At 44.4% G+C, this 14,804-nt stretch overlaps 1 long non-coding RNA gene across 1 annotated transcript in view; it reads left to right on the top strand.

Annotated features, from left to right (window-relative positions):
- LOC137381637 (uncharacterized) overlaps nucleotides 1-6,971 on the top strand; it is a 39,172-nt gene extending 32,201 nt beyond the window's left edge. The window contains exon 3 of the long non-coding RNA XR_010977204.1: nucleotides 6,159-6,971. This is a non-coding gene — a long non-coding RNA (uncharacterized lncRNA). The remainder of the gene's footprint in view (nucleotides 1-6,158) is intronic.
- The last annotated feature ends 7,833 nt before the right edge of the window (nucleotides 6,972-14,804 follow it).

Raw genomic sequence — 14,804 nt, 5'->3', positions numbered from 1 at the left:
TGAAATTTTGTGCAACGCAAGTCAAGGGGAAGGCAAACTGGAATCTGTGCATTAGGTATATTTTTGATCTGGATTGATAGTTCCTGACTTCAATTTAAGTGAGATTAATCAAGACCTATTGCATCTCAGTATTTCTTTAAATATTGGGAGTCACACTGTACAACAAATTACAGCACAGAAACAGGTAATTTGACCCAACCAATTCCTGTTGGTGTTGTCGTCTGCACAAATAATAAAACTAATCCTGGTTCCCTTATCCCCTCATTCCCCCTTCTTTTAACCACCTATCGAACCAACCTTGATATTGTGTCTGCTTAAGCCACTTAGACCAGTAGTGTATTCCACAGCCTCACAACTCTCTGTATAAAGAAATTTCTCCTGATTTCTATCCTAAATTTCTTACATTTAATCATCCTATCTATGTTGCTTTGTTCGAACTCCCTCAATTACTGAAAACACTCATTTTCTGTCTACTTTGTCCCATCCCTTCCTAATTTTAAATACCACTATCAAATCACACCTTAATCTCCTCAGTTCTAATCAAGCCCAGGACCATTATTGCAGGTATGGAATCCAACCACGTCAAGGTGTGTGGAAGAAAAAAAATAGTCCCTGAAGAGTTTATTAACTCAACAAACTAATAATATGTCAGTAGAATGGTGTCAGAAGTTGTAATCTCCAGCTGTTGCTCCACTCTTCCAGATGTAGGAAGATGAGTAGAGGGGCCAGAAACAAGGACAGCAAGAGAGGGAAATGTGCGGAAAGAGATCATCATTGAATCATTGATGTAATAATGAACAGCAAACCCACACATCACTTCTAAACAAGCTTAATTGAAAAAGAGGGAAAACAATTCAAGCACTTGTACTTTGACCAGCACTATGGTCTTATCATTAAACCCTCAGAGCTGATGGCTGTGAGGTTGCAGTGAGCAAATTTACTTCATAAGCTAATATAAGCTCCTGATTCATTCACTCTCCAGTCCCAGGAGATGTAATTAATTAGTCAACCAGAAGCTTTACATGCTCTATGAGTTGGCATGGCAAAGGTTTATTTTGCATAAAGTCCAAGGTTGTGAATATCGGATGTAAAGCCGTCAAAGAGTACGCCAGCCCTGGGAGAGGGTCATAGCAAATGGCAGAACATCTGTTCAACCCTTTAGCATTCAATGTTTGATTAGATGTTATGTACTGCTGGCTGAGTTAAACCTAAGAGCAATTGATGTCTATCATTCCATGCATTAGTGCTGTGAATGAATTAGAGGGAACAGTTAATCCGTAGAACTTGAAGTAACATTTAGGGGAAATGGGTTTGAAATACCTTTTGCGAGCTCTTCACATTCAACAGCATTAGATGTTCTCTTGAAAGATGGTAGCTTGGCACAAACAGTAAGGCAATGTTGCACATAAATCCATATTTCTGCCCGAGTTCTGAAGTATTCTATTCCGTATTGGCCCTGAAATCTTAAGTGTCTTGGGTTTGCATCATATTCGTTATGTTAAAGGATTAAAGGGAAAGAAAGGTGAGAGCAAGAAGGCAGGAAGTTATAGGTCTGTTAATCTAACATCTGTTGAAGGGAAATTATTGAAATCTACGATTAAGGACAGATTGACTGAACACTTAAGAGAAATTTGAGCTGAATAGAGAGAGTCAACATGGATTTATAAAGGGTGGGTCATGTCGGTCAAATGTAATTGAACTTTTGAAGAAAAAGGACTGTCTAGATAAATCCCATCCAGCTTAATTGATTTCCAGCTCTTGGTCCATTGGCCTTTAGGTTACGGCACTTCAATTGCATATCCAAATGCTTTTAAATGCAATGAGGGTTTCTACATCAACCACCCTTTCAGGGAGTGAGTTCCAGACCTCCATTACCCTCTGGGTAAAAGAATTTCTCCTCAACTTGCTTCTAATCCCTACACAATTTACTTCAAATCTATTCCCCCCAGTTATTGACCTTTCTGCTAAGGGGAATAGGTCCTGCCGAGCCACTCTTTCCAGGCCCTTCATAATTTTAAACACCTCAATTAACTCTCCCCATCAGCCTTCTCTGTTTCAGAAACAACCCCAGCCTATCCAATCTTTCCTCTTGGCTAAAATTCTTCATTCCAGGCAACATCCTCGGAAATCGCCTTTGTATCCTTTCTAGTGTGAGCACATCCTCCTTGTAATGTGGTGAACAGAACAATACACAGTACTCTAGCTGTGGACTAGCTCGTGTTTTATACAGTTCTAGCATAACCGCCCTCCTCTATGCCTCGACTAATAAAGGAGAGTATCCCATATGCCATCTTAACCACCTTATCTACCTGTAATGCTACCTTCAGGGATCTGTGGACATGCCACTCCAAGGTCCTCAACACTTAGCTAAGCGTGAGGTCATCTATTGTGGGTCCGAACAGGATCGGTCTGAGTATTTTTAAATGGTGAAAAGCTAGGAACGGTGGAGGTCCAAAGAGATTTAGGGGTTCATGTACGTATCATCAAAATGTAATAGGTACAAAAACCATCAAAAAGCTAAGGAAATGTTACCCTTTATAACAAAGAGTCAGACTATAAAAGGGAGGAAGTTTTGCTGCAGTTAGACAAAGCCCTGGTTAGGTCACATCTGGAGTAATGTGTGCAATTCAGGCACACTTTTGGAATTTTACATTGGGTGGGAAGCCCCAGCCAAAAAGTTGGGAGTGAGCCCGCTTCCACTGGGCCTGGGGGATCATTCCAGGATTTTACACTCCCCAGGCCCTCAATTGGCTTTGGATGGGATTTCCTCCTCCCTGAGGCAGGAAGTCCAACCTCCAAGAGCTGCTGGCCAATCAGCGGCTACTCCAGGTGCAACAGCCAATAGCAGAATCATGGATGCCAGCCTGGAAAAAAAGGTACGTTTGTGGGGCCTCACCAGGGACAATCGGCCAGTCCCCGGCAAGGCAAGGGCGGGGTTGGTTGGGAGGGAAGGAAACTTTATTTCAGTGGGGGCGGTTGGGGTTTCGGGGGGGGGGGTCCTCCAAGGGGCACAGGGTGCCCCATCAGTAGCGACCCGACCCCAGCCCACAAGGAGGCTGCCAGGTTTTACCTGCTGGCATTCTGTGGGCCTGAGGCGCTTGCCGGCTGCTGGTAAAATACCAGTGGCGGCGGGAGGAGGCTCTTAACTGGCAGTTAATTGACCACTTAAGGGCCTTGATTGGCCTGGGGCAGCCAGGCCATTTCTCACTGCCGCCGCCCCAGTAATATTACAGGAGGGGGGGTGTGGGAAGGTGTCACTCCTATGGGGGTGGAGTGGTGTAAAAGTCCGGCCCACATCTTTGAAAGGAGGTAATGGCCTTGGAAGGAGTGCAGTGCATATTCACCAGAATGTTGCCATGTCTTCAAAGATTAGATTATGAGGCTAGGTTACATAAACTAGGTTTGTATTGAAGGTTAACGGGTGATTTGATAGAGGTTTCTCGGATTTTGAACAGAATTGTTAGGGTAGATACAGAGAAACTTTCTCCACGGGTGGGTGTGTCTAGGGCAGGGGACATAACCTTAAAAGCAGAGCCGGCCATTCAGGAAAGATGTTAGGAAACACCTTTTCACACAAAGTGTGGTAGAAGTGTGGAACTCTCTCTTTAAAAAGCAGTGGATGCCAGCTCAGTTAATAATTTAGAATCTGAGATTGATAGATTTATTTTTATTTAGAGATACAGCACTGAAACAGGCCCTTCAGCCCACCGAGTCTGTGCCAACCATCAACCACCCATTTATACTAATCCTACACTAATCCCACATTCCTGTCACATCCCCACACCACCTACCTATACTAGGGTCAATTTATAATGGCCAATTTACCTATCAACCTGCAAGTCTTTGGCTGTGGGAGGAAACCAGAGCACCCGGCAAAAACCCACACAGACACAGGAAGAACTTGCAAACTCCACACAGGTAGTGCCCAGAATCGAACCCGGGTTGCTGGAGCTGTGAGGCTGCAGTGCTAACCACTGCGCCACTGTGCCGCCAAGGGTATTGAGAGTTATGGAGCCATGGTGGATGAATAAGGTTAGGATACCGATCAGCCATGATCTCACTGAATGTTGGAACAGGCTTGAGGGGCTGAAAGACCTACTCCTGTTCCTATGCTCCTAAAAGCTACATATGCATCTCTGGATTTGGAAGGAAAAATAAATAGCCATGGATTCTGCACCTGATTAGTATCTGGCAAACCCTGCTTGAAAATGTGCACATTTGGACATCATATGGATCTTGTGATGCCGCATATAGATGAATAGTCTGATGACACAGGTCTCTCCTCTTTACAATGACAGGGCAACCAGGTAGGAACCCCGCCCCTCCCCCCTCCACGCCCCCCCCCCCCACCTTGTCCTTTGATTTCGTCCTAACCCAAGCCTTTTTCCTGGGTCCTGACCTGTTTGTCATAGACAGCGAACTCCTGGAGGGATTCCCATCACCAAGAGTGAACCTGTCAATGTTGAAGAGGAGAAAGAGGGTCTTTAAAGGGGCAGAAGAGGTGAAGAAATCAACCAGTTTTGTAGGCCTCAGCTGAGACCATGGCCTAGAAAATTTAGGAGGCCAAATTGGGGGTTGGGGGTGTGGTGGTGGTGGTGGGTGGTGAGAGAGAGAGGGGAAGCTTCTTCTAGGCCCTCATGTTCCATTTACAAAATTCTGAGCTTACTGCTGCTACCCTGGACCTACGCCAGCTTTCACCAGGTGATCTTAGGAAGCAGATGGGAATAAAATCGACTGGAAGACCAGGCACTGTCTCCTTCCCTTTCCTGCAGCATTTACCTGAGTTAGGTGGGGAAATAACGGCCAGTGGGACTTCTGGTGGGGATGGAGGGGAAAGATATAAAGCTATGAGTGGGAGGCAATGGCAGAGGCCTCCTCTCCCTCCATTTCAGCCCAATGAATTTTTACACTGAATTACATAGAATGTACAGCACAGAAACAGGCCATTCAGCCCAACCAGTTAATGCTGGTGTTTATGCTCCACATATATCTCCTCTCACCCCTTTTCATCTAACCCTATCAGTATAACCTTCTAGTCCTTTCTCCCTCATGTACCTATCTAGCTTCCCCTTAGATGCATCTATGCTATTTGCCTCAAGTACTGCTTGTGTTACTGAGTTCCACATTCTAAACCCTCTCTGGGAAAAACGTTTCTCCTGAATTCACCATTTGACTTTTTTACTGACAATCTCATACTTATGGCCCCATGTTTTGGAAACATCTCTATATCTACCCTTTCATAATCCTGAAGACCTCTGTCAGGTCATGCCTCAGCCTTCTCATTTCTAGAGAAAAGCAGCCCAACCTGTTCATCCATTCCTGATATGTGTAACGTCTCAGCTCCTCTTCTAGTGCTCTATATCCTTTTAATAACATGGAGACCAGAACTGTTCACAGGACTCCAAGTGTGGTCTAACCAGGGTTCTGTACAAGTTGAACATAACTTCTCTGCTTTTCTAATGCTTTGTCTTTTACTACAACTATTAGCACTCCCCTTTCCTTTGTTCTGTGTCATTTCATCTTTGTCATTTCATCTCTCTTGCCGTTTACCCTATCACCCACCTTTCCTTTTTATTAATTTTTATTTATTGAGATACAGCACTGAAACAGGCCCTTCGGCCCACCGAGTCTGTGCCGACCAACAACCACCCATTTATACTAACCCTGCAGTAATCCCATATTCCCTATCACCTCCCTACACTAGGGGCAATTTACAATGGCCAATTTACCTATCACCTGCAAGTCTTTGGCTGTGGGAGGAAACTGGAGCACCCGGCGGAAACCCACGCGGTCACAGGGAGAACTTGCAAACTCCACACAGGCAGTACCCAGAATTGAACCCGGGTCGCTGGAGCTGTGAGGCTGCGGTGCTAACCACTGCGCCGCCCACATTTGTTCTTCCCCGCCCCCTTTTCACTTTCTCAAGGCCTATTACATTTCTAACCTTTGCCAGTTCTGATGAAAGGTCACAGACCTGAAACGTTAACTCTGCTTCTGTCTCCACAGATGCTGTCAGACCTGCTGAGCATTTCCAGCACTTACTGTTTTTATTTCTCTGCTTTTCAGTTCTATTGCTCTAGAAATGAACCCGCATGTTTTGCTTGCCATTTTTATGACCTTATTAATCTTGTTATATATTTTCTTATTTATGTTTTTAGGCCTTGGTTTCAGCTGAAGGCTGTCTCAGTGGATGACGTATTAACAGACACAGTCTGCTTTTGAGACTCTGGCTCTAATTGATGCAAATTCAGCTCCTTCGTTTTACCTCCGAGTACGACTTCAGTTGCCTCTCCAGATGTTAATAGTACCTCAGATTTATGATCTGGTGGAATTTGGATTCTGTCTGCACTGACATCTTGGCAATCAGCAACAAAAGTCATGTCATGTCAATGTCTGTTAAATTTGATGATGGGGCAGTTTTTGAGTGGTAATATGCTGGACTTAAATACCAAAGTGACCTGTTTCACCAGCTTTTGGAAACAACATCTGGTGGATTGGGATGTGACCAGACAACAGTCCGTTACCTATTGACTACTTGTATCCCTGACTGAAAACTATTCCCCACTGCTGACAGTTCACTGGAAATAAGAGAACCATCTTCAATTAGAAAGAAGAAAAAGTTGCATGTAATGAATTTAATTAACGAACGTCATTTCATTTGGTCGTGTGTCTGCTGCACTAATGACTCCAGTAAGTGCTCGGAATCAGATTTTAAACTTCTTGATGTTCATGCGTTCTTCCTCTATCCCTAATGAAATATATTGTGAAAATTGGGATATGTGGTAACATATTTCTCCTTCAAACTAGGGAGTAATATTATAAATTGTGTAAATTCTAGTCAAATAGCTACACAGAAAAACTCTATTTCAGGGAATTACATGATGTATTGACTCGCACATTCCCAGGATAGTGCTAAATTTCTGATCAACTATTGTCTCCTGTTATACTTGTAAAAGACAATAAAAACAATCTTGTCAGCAGTTTCCTGAGTTGATTTTAGAAGCAAACTAATGAGCGTGAGGTTCAATGATGTAAAATTTTCATTGTTACTGATTTTTTTCATTCATTCATGGGACGTGTACATCGTTGGCAAGGCCTGCATTTATTGCCCATCCCTAATTGCCCTTGTGAAAGTGGTGGTGAGCCTCCTTCTTGAACCGCTGCAGTCCGTGTGGTGTAGGTACACCCACAGCGCTGTAAGGGAGGGAGTTCCAGGATTTTGACCCAGTGACAGTGACTGTGTGACGACAGGGGAACTTGCACATGGTGTTGTTCCCATGTGTCTGCTGCCCTTGTGTTCTTGTCTTTCTAGGTGATAGATTAGATTAGATTAGAGATACAGCACTGAAACAGGCCCTTCGGCCCACCGAGTCTGTGCCGACCATCAACCACCCATTTATACTAATCCTACACTAATCCCATATTCCTACCAAACATCCCCACCTGTCCCTATATTTCCCTACCACCTACCTATACTAGTGACAATTTATAATGGCCAATTTACCTATCAACCTGCAAGTCTTTTGGCTTGCAAATAGAGGTCGCAGGATTGGAAGGTGCTTGAAGGGGCCTTGGTGAAAGGTGCTACAATGCTCAGGAGCAATAGCACTCATAATACAGCACTGTTCAGCCAACACCAGTCGCAGACTTTATGCTCCATGTGCCTCTGGGCCATCATTCCCCAGCTGTGGGATGTTGACCAAATTGAAATTAAGTACAGGCCTCCCTCCTTTTTAACATCCCCAACAAATAGCAGCCAAAGGAATTCTAGTCGGAGTTTGGAATTTCTCAGCTCCCACAAAGAAATGAAAGGGCTGATTAAATTGGACCTATTTGGTCCTGTGGGTTTTGTTTTTCTCTTTCTGGGGAAATATCCGACCTTCACATGGGAACTCCCATAAATTGTACGATTGAGATCAGGATCTCACATCTTTGGGAATTGCAGAAACAGGCCTTGTCCCATCACTTCCTGCTGTTGTTGCGACATTCCTCAGTCCTGCGCTAGATAATTCACTCCACCCACCTCCGTCCCAGTCTGGGTTGGGGAGTGGGGGATGGGGGAGTTCAGGCTATTTAACAGCTCCCCAACTGGCACCCAGCTGAGAATAGCTGTCTTAGTGCAAACTGGGAATCAGTCCCAAGCCTTGCTGGGTGTGGCTCAGTCGTACTACACCTTTGGCCATTGAGCCCAGCGAAGGTTGGACAGTTTCAACTCAGTTCACAATGAAAGTGAGCCCAAAAGACAAATCTGCCCACAAACTAGTGCAGAATCGCTAATCACACTCGCAGGACGAAAGGTTTGGGAAATGGAAATTTATATTAGGGCAGTGAGAGGAACACTTCTGAGATCAGCACATTAGTTAATGTAGGGAAATCTTTACCTTGAATTTCCCTATGTGCTCTCATCTGCGAATGCTTAAGGGGAGCACAGTGGTGCAGTGGTTAGCGGTGCAGTGGTTAGCACTGCAGAATCACAGCTCCAGTGACCCAGGTTCAGTTCTGGCTACTGCCTGTGTGGAGTTTGCAAGTTCTCCCTGTGACCATGTGGGTTTCTGCTGGGTGCTCCAGTTTCCTCCCACAGCCAAAGATATGCAGGTTGATAGGTAAATTGGCTGTTGTAAATTGCCCCTAGTGTAGGTAGATGGTAGGAGAATTGAGGGAAGGTAGGGATGTGGTTGGGATTAATGTAGGATTAGTATAAATGGGTGGTTGATGGTTGGCACAGACTCAGTGGGCCAAAGGGCCTGTTTCAGTGCTGTATCTCTCTATGACTCAATTAGTTAGGGGCAAAAGTAGAAAGGAACAAAATATGTAAATCATATTCTTGCCATGCTGTCTAAGCCCAAAGGTTTGGAATTCCCTTCCTAAACCTCTTAGCCTCTCCGTTGCTCTCTTCTCTTTTAAGACAAATGGATGAGGACAGGGTTGGTCTAGATTGTGAAGCCCCACTCAGTGGATTGGCCTGCCAAGAGTTAAATCTCTTACGTAGGCACTTGGGTGAGATGCTGAGAGTGATCTAGCACCTATGGGGCTGTATTACATCCTAAATCAGAAATTTTGTAAGAGAAGGGGGAGAAAATTAGGGGGATTTTTTTCTTTTAAATACCTGCTCTCTTAGTTAGCTGTGACATGATTTCTGCTCTCAATGTTCCTCCAGATATAACAGTCTGAACCCTCTGACGCCAATGCATTTATTTTTTGAAGTACAATCTTCTGCCAAAAATTGGGAAGTGTGAAATTTAACACATTCTGGGACTGACAATGCCAAGAATATCAGTAAGACAAAATCAGAAAAGGCTGTTTGACCTATCATGCCTTAATCTTCCACATTCCATGCTTCACTACCTCAAGTGTGGATTTCTCCCTCCCCACTCTGCCCCCAAATCTCTGCAGTCTCTTCCTAATTCTCAAATGAATCAAATAGATTTGCGAATAGTTTTGTAATCCACAGTTTCCCTTTTCAGTTCCTTTTTAAAGGTATGAACTGATACAGAATCTAAAGTGCCAGCTTGGTTCAGATAGAAGTACACTTCACTCTGAGTTCGAAGGTTATGAGTTCAAGTCCTACTCCAGGATTTGCTGAGGCTGGATGCTTTGGAATTCTTTCCCGAAACTTTCTGCCTCTCCATTTCCCGCTCCTCCTTTAAGGTGCTCTTTGACCTGTCCTAATGTCTCCTTCTTTGGCTCAGTGTCAATCTTTGTCTGATTACACCTCTGTGAAGCATCTTGGGATGGTTTGCTAATTTAAAGGTACTATATAAATGCAAGTTGTTGTTGTTGAACATACAATATAAGCTGATACTGCAGTAGTACAGTTAGACAGCTGTGTTGAAAAAGTGTAACCTTTCAGATGAGATAGTAAAACATAGTCCCATCTGCTCTTCAGATGGATGCAAAAGATCCTATTGGACAAAGAACAGGGAGTGTTCCTAGTGTCCTGGACAACAATCTTCTCTCAACCAATATCGGGTTATCTGGTCATTTGTTTACTACCTGTGTACATAGAATGGTGACTGCATTTTGAAAATAAATTTATTGGCCATGGTGGGCTTTGGAGTGTTTTGAGATTGTGAAAGGAGATATAGCTGTATACGTTGTCTGATTCCTCTGCCGGCCTGTTCCACAAATTAAAGGGTTGCAATTCGATGATTTACTTGAAACACAAATACAAATACAGCAGCAGAGCAGATCGGGAGAGAGGAGTTTAAAAAGAGCGCAAAAACCACCGGCGGAGACCCAGTGCACGTGATCGAAAAGAAAAATCGGAGTGTGACGTCACAGGGAAGCAGGTAGGTGATTGGTTGGATGACACTTTCAAGGTACAAACAGCATGAGGGGGAGAGAGAGTGGTGAGGCACAGGAAGTGAGACGGTGAGTATCTGGTGGGTATTTTCTTACTTCCTTATTTTCTTTTTTTTCTGCTGAGTTTTATTTTTTCTCTAACATTTAAGTTTATCTACTAAGTAGAAGCTAAAATAGCAGTAGTCAGTAGGTGGATACCCATTTGTTCATTCTATTTATAAATTTATTGTGTTTATTTAACTTCCAATTTTTAGTGCAGTAAATAAATAATTTGAGGCATGGCAGGGCTGTTCACGCCCGTTGAATGCACCTCCTGTGTTATGTGGGAGCTCCAGGATGCTTCCCATATCCTGGAGAACCATTTGTGCAGAAAGTGTTGTCAATTGCAGCAGCTTGAGCTCTGGCTTTTGGAACTTGAACAGCAGTTGGCGACACTGTGGTGCATTCATGAGGATGAAAGCTATGTGGATAGCACATTTATACATCTGGTCACCCCACAGCTTAAGAGTATGCAGGAAAACAGGGAATGGGTGACTGCCAGGCAGTCAAAAAGAAACAGGAAGCTAGTGCCAGAGGCCCCTGAGTACATCTCACTCTCCAACAGGTATTCAGTTCTGAATACTGATGAGAGTGATGCTTCACCTGGGGAGTGCAGCCAGAGCCAAGTCCATGGCACCACGGGTGGCTCAGCTGCACAGTTGGGTACAGGGAAGTCTGGAAGAGCCATAGTGATAGGTGATTCAATAGTCAGGGGAACAGACAGGCATTTCTGTGGCCGCAGACATGAATCCAGGATGGTGTGTTGCCTCCCTGGTGTTTGGGCCAAGGCTGCAGAGCATCCTGAAGGGGGAGGGTGAACAGCCAGCAGTCGTGGTCCACATTGGAACCAATGACATAGGTAGAAAGAGGGATGTGGTCCTGCAGTCAGAATTTAGAGAGTTAAGTAAGAAATTAGCAAGCAGGACCTCGAAAGTAGTAATCTCTGTGTTACGCCCACTGCCATGTACAAGTGAGTATAGAAATAGAAGGATAAGACAGATGAATGTGTGGCTGGAAAGATGGTGCAGGAGGGAGGGCTTCAGATTTCTGGGACATTGGGACCGGCTCTGGCGGAGATGGGACCTGTACAAGCTGGACGGGTTGCACCTGAATGGAGCTGGGACTGAGTTCCTTGCGGGACGTTTTGCTAGTGCTGTTGGGGAAGGTTTAAACTAGTCCGACAGGGAGATGAGGACCTGAGGATAGACTCAGTTGGGACAAAGTCAGAAATGAAAATGGAAGGCAGAAAATTAATGGTCGAGTCTGGAAGACAGAGGAAACAAAGGTTAGAAAATAAAAAAAAGAGTTTGGCAGTGCTCAAGGGTATCTGTTTCAATGCAAGGAGTATAGCAAATAAAGCAGATGAGCTGAGGGCACAGATAGACACGTGGCAGTATGATATCATCGCTAATACAGAAACTGGTTAAGGAGGGACAGGAATGGCAGCTCAACGTTCCTGGTTGCAATGTTTTCAGACGCGATAGGGAGGGGGATAAGAAAGGAGGAGGAGTGGCAATTTTGGTCAAAGAAACTATTACTGTGAGGAGGGATGATATGTTGGAACGTTTATCATATGGATTGAGCTAAGGAACAAAAAAGGGGCAATCACTCTGCTGGGAGTGTACTATAGACCCCCAAACAGTCAGAGGGAGATAGAAGAGCAGATATGTAGGCAAATCTCTGAGAAGTGCAAGAACAATGGGGCAGTAATAGTAGGGGATTTTAACTACCCCAATATTAACTGGGATAGTTTTAGTGTGAAAGGAATTGAGGGAGCAGAATTCTTGAGGTGCATTCAGGAGAACATTTTTGGCCAATATGTAGCAAGTCCAACAAGAGAAGGTGTAGGTTTAGACTTAGTTTTAGGAAATGAAGATGGGCAGGTGGAAGGAGTGGCAGTGGTTTTTTCGTGGTAGTGATCATAATTCTGTCAGTTTTCAAATAATTATGGAAAAGGACGGAGATAGAACAGGAGTTCGAGTTCTCAATTGGGGCAAGGCCAATTTTACTAAACTGAGGAGTGATTTAGCAAAAGTGGACTGGAAACAGCTACTTAAAAGTAAATCAGTGTCAGAGCAGTGGGAGAATAAGGGGGTTGAGAGTAAAGATGTTCCCACAAAGAAAAAAGGTGAGGCAGCCAAATCTAGAGCCCCATGGATGTCAAGGAGCTTACAGGGTAAGATAAGGCAGAAAAGGAAAGCTTATGTCTGATACCAAGAACTCAATACTACAGAAAGCTGAGAGGACTATAGAAAGTGGAGGAGTGAAATCAAAAAGGAAATTAGGAAAGCAAAGAAAGGGCATGAAAGAATATTTGCAAGCAAAATCAAGGTGAACCCAAAGATGTTTTATCAATAAATTAAGAGTAAGAGGATAACTAAGGAGAGAGTAGGGCCCATAAAAGATCAAAAAGGTAACCTGTGTGTAGGGGCAAAAGATGTTGGTATGGTTCTTTTGCATCTGTCTTCAGAAAAGAGGGGGACGATGCAGATATTGTAGTTAAGGAGGAAGGGTGTGAAGTATTGGATGTGATAAACATGGGGAGAGAGGGAGCTTTAATGGGATTAGCATCCTTGAAAGTTGATAAATCACCAGGGCCAGATGAAATGTACCCTAGGCTGCTAAAAGAAGCAAGAGAGGAAATAGCAGAGGGTCTGATCATCATTTTCCAGTCCTCACTGGATACAGGTGTGGTGCCAGAGGATTGGAGAACTGCTAACGTCGTACCTCTGTTTAAAAAGGGAGCGAGGGATAGACCGAATAATTACAGGCCAGTCAGTCTAACCTCAGTAGTGGGTAAATTATTGGAATCTATTCTGAGAGACAGAATAAACGGTCACTTAGAAAAGCACAGGGTAATCACGGATAGTCAGCATGGATTTGTTAATGGAAGATTGTATCTGACCAACTTGATCAAATTTTTTGAAGAAGTAACAAGTAAGATAGATGAGGGTAGTGCAGTTGATGTGGTCTACATGGATTTTAGCAAGGCTTTTGACAAGATCCCACATGGCAGACTGGTTAAAAAAAATAAAATCCCATGGGATCGAGGGAACTGCAACAAGGTGGACACAAAATTGGCTCAGTGTCAGGAACAAAGGGTAATTGTTGATGGGTGTTTTTGCGACTGGAGGGCTGTTTCCAGTGACATTTTGCAGGGTTCAGTATTGGGTCCACTGCATATTTGTGGTATATATTAACGATTTGGACATAAATGTAGGGGGTATGATCAAGAAGTTTGCAGACGACACAAAGAGTGGCCGTGCAGTAGATAGCGAGGAGGATAGCTGTAGGCTGCAGGAAGATATTGATGGTCTGGTCAGATGGGCAGAGAAGTGGCAAATGGAATTCAATCTGGAGAAGTGTGAGATGATGCATTTGGGGAGGTCACACAAGGCAAAGGAATACACGATTAATGGGAAAATACTGAGAAATGTAAAGGAAGTAAGAGACCTTGGAGTGAATGTCCACAGATCCCTGAAGGTAGCAGGACAGGTTGATAAGGTGGTTAAGAAGGCATATGGAATCCTTTCCTTTATTAGCCAAGGTATAGAATACAAGACCAGGGAGGATATGCTGGAACTGTGTAACTCATTGGTTAGGCCACAACTTGAGTACTGTGTGCAGCTCTGATCACCTCATTACAGAAAGGATGTAATTGCACTAGAGAAGATAGAGGAGATTTACGAGGATGTTGCCAGGACTGGAAAAATGCAGCTATGAGGAAAGACTGGATAGGCTGGGGTTGTTCTCCTTGGATCAGAGAAGGCTGAGGGGAGATCTGATCGAAATGTACAAAACTTTGAGGGGCCTGGATAGAGTGCAGATGAAGGGCCTCTTTACCTTAGCAGAGAGGTCAGTGACGAGGGGCATAGATTTAAAGTTCTTCTTCTTTGGCCTCCTTCTCTCGAGGGACAATGGGTAAGCGCCTGGGGGTGGTCAGTGGTTTGTGGAGCAACGCCTGGAGTGGCTATAAAGGCCAATATTAGAGTGACAGACTCTTCCACAGGTGCTGCAGAAGAAATTATTTGTCGGGGCTGTTACACAATTGGCTCTTCCCTTGCGCTTCTGTCTTTTTTCCTGCCAACTGCTAAGTCTCTTCGACTCGCCACATTTTAGCCCCGCCTTTATGGCTGCCTGCCAGCTCTGGCGATCGCTGGCAACTGACTCCCACGACTTGTGATCAATGTCACACGATTTCATGTCGCGTTTGCAGACATCTTTAAAGCGGAGAGATGGACGGCCGGTGGGTCTGATACCAGTGGCGAGCTCGCTGTGCAATGTGTCTTTGGGGATCCTGCCATCTTCCATGCGGCTCACATGGCCAAGCCATCTCAAGCGCCGCTGACTCAGTAGTGTGTATAAGCTGGGGATGTTGGCCGCCTCGAGGACTTCTGTGTTGGAGATACGGTCTTGCCACCTGATGCCAAAGATCCTCCGGAGGCAGCGAAGATGGAATGAAT

Source organism: Heterodontus francisci, chromosome 22 (genome assembly GCF_036365525.1).
Source record: "Heterodontus francisci isolate sHetFra1 chromosome 22, sHetFra1.hap1, whole genome shotgun sequence".
NCBI lineage: Eukaryota > Metazoa > Chordata > Chondrichthyes > Heterodontiformes > Heterodontidae > Heterodontus > Heterodontus francisci.
Note: the sequence above shows the minus strand (reverse complement) of the source record. Positions and strands in the feature narration are given on the sequence as shown.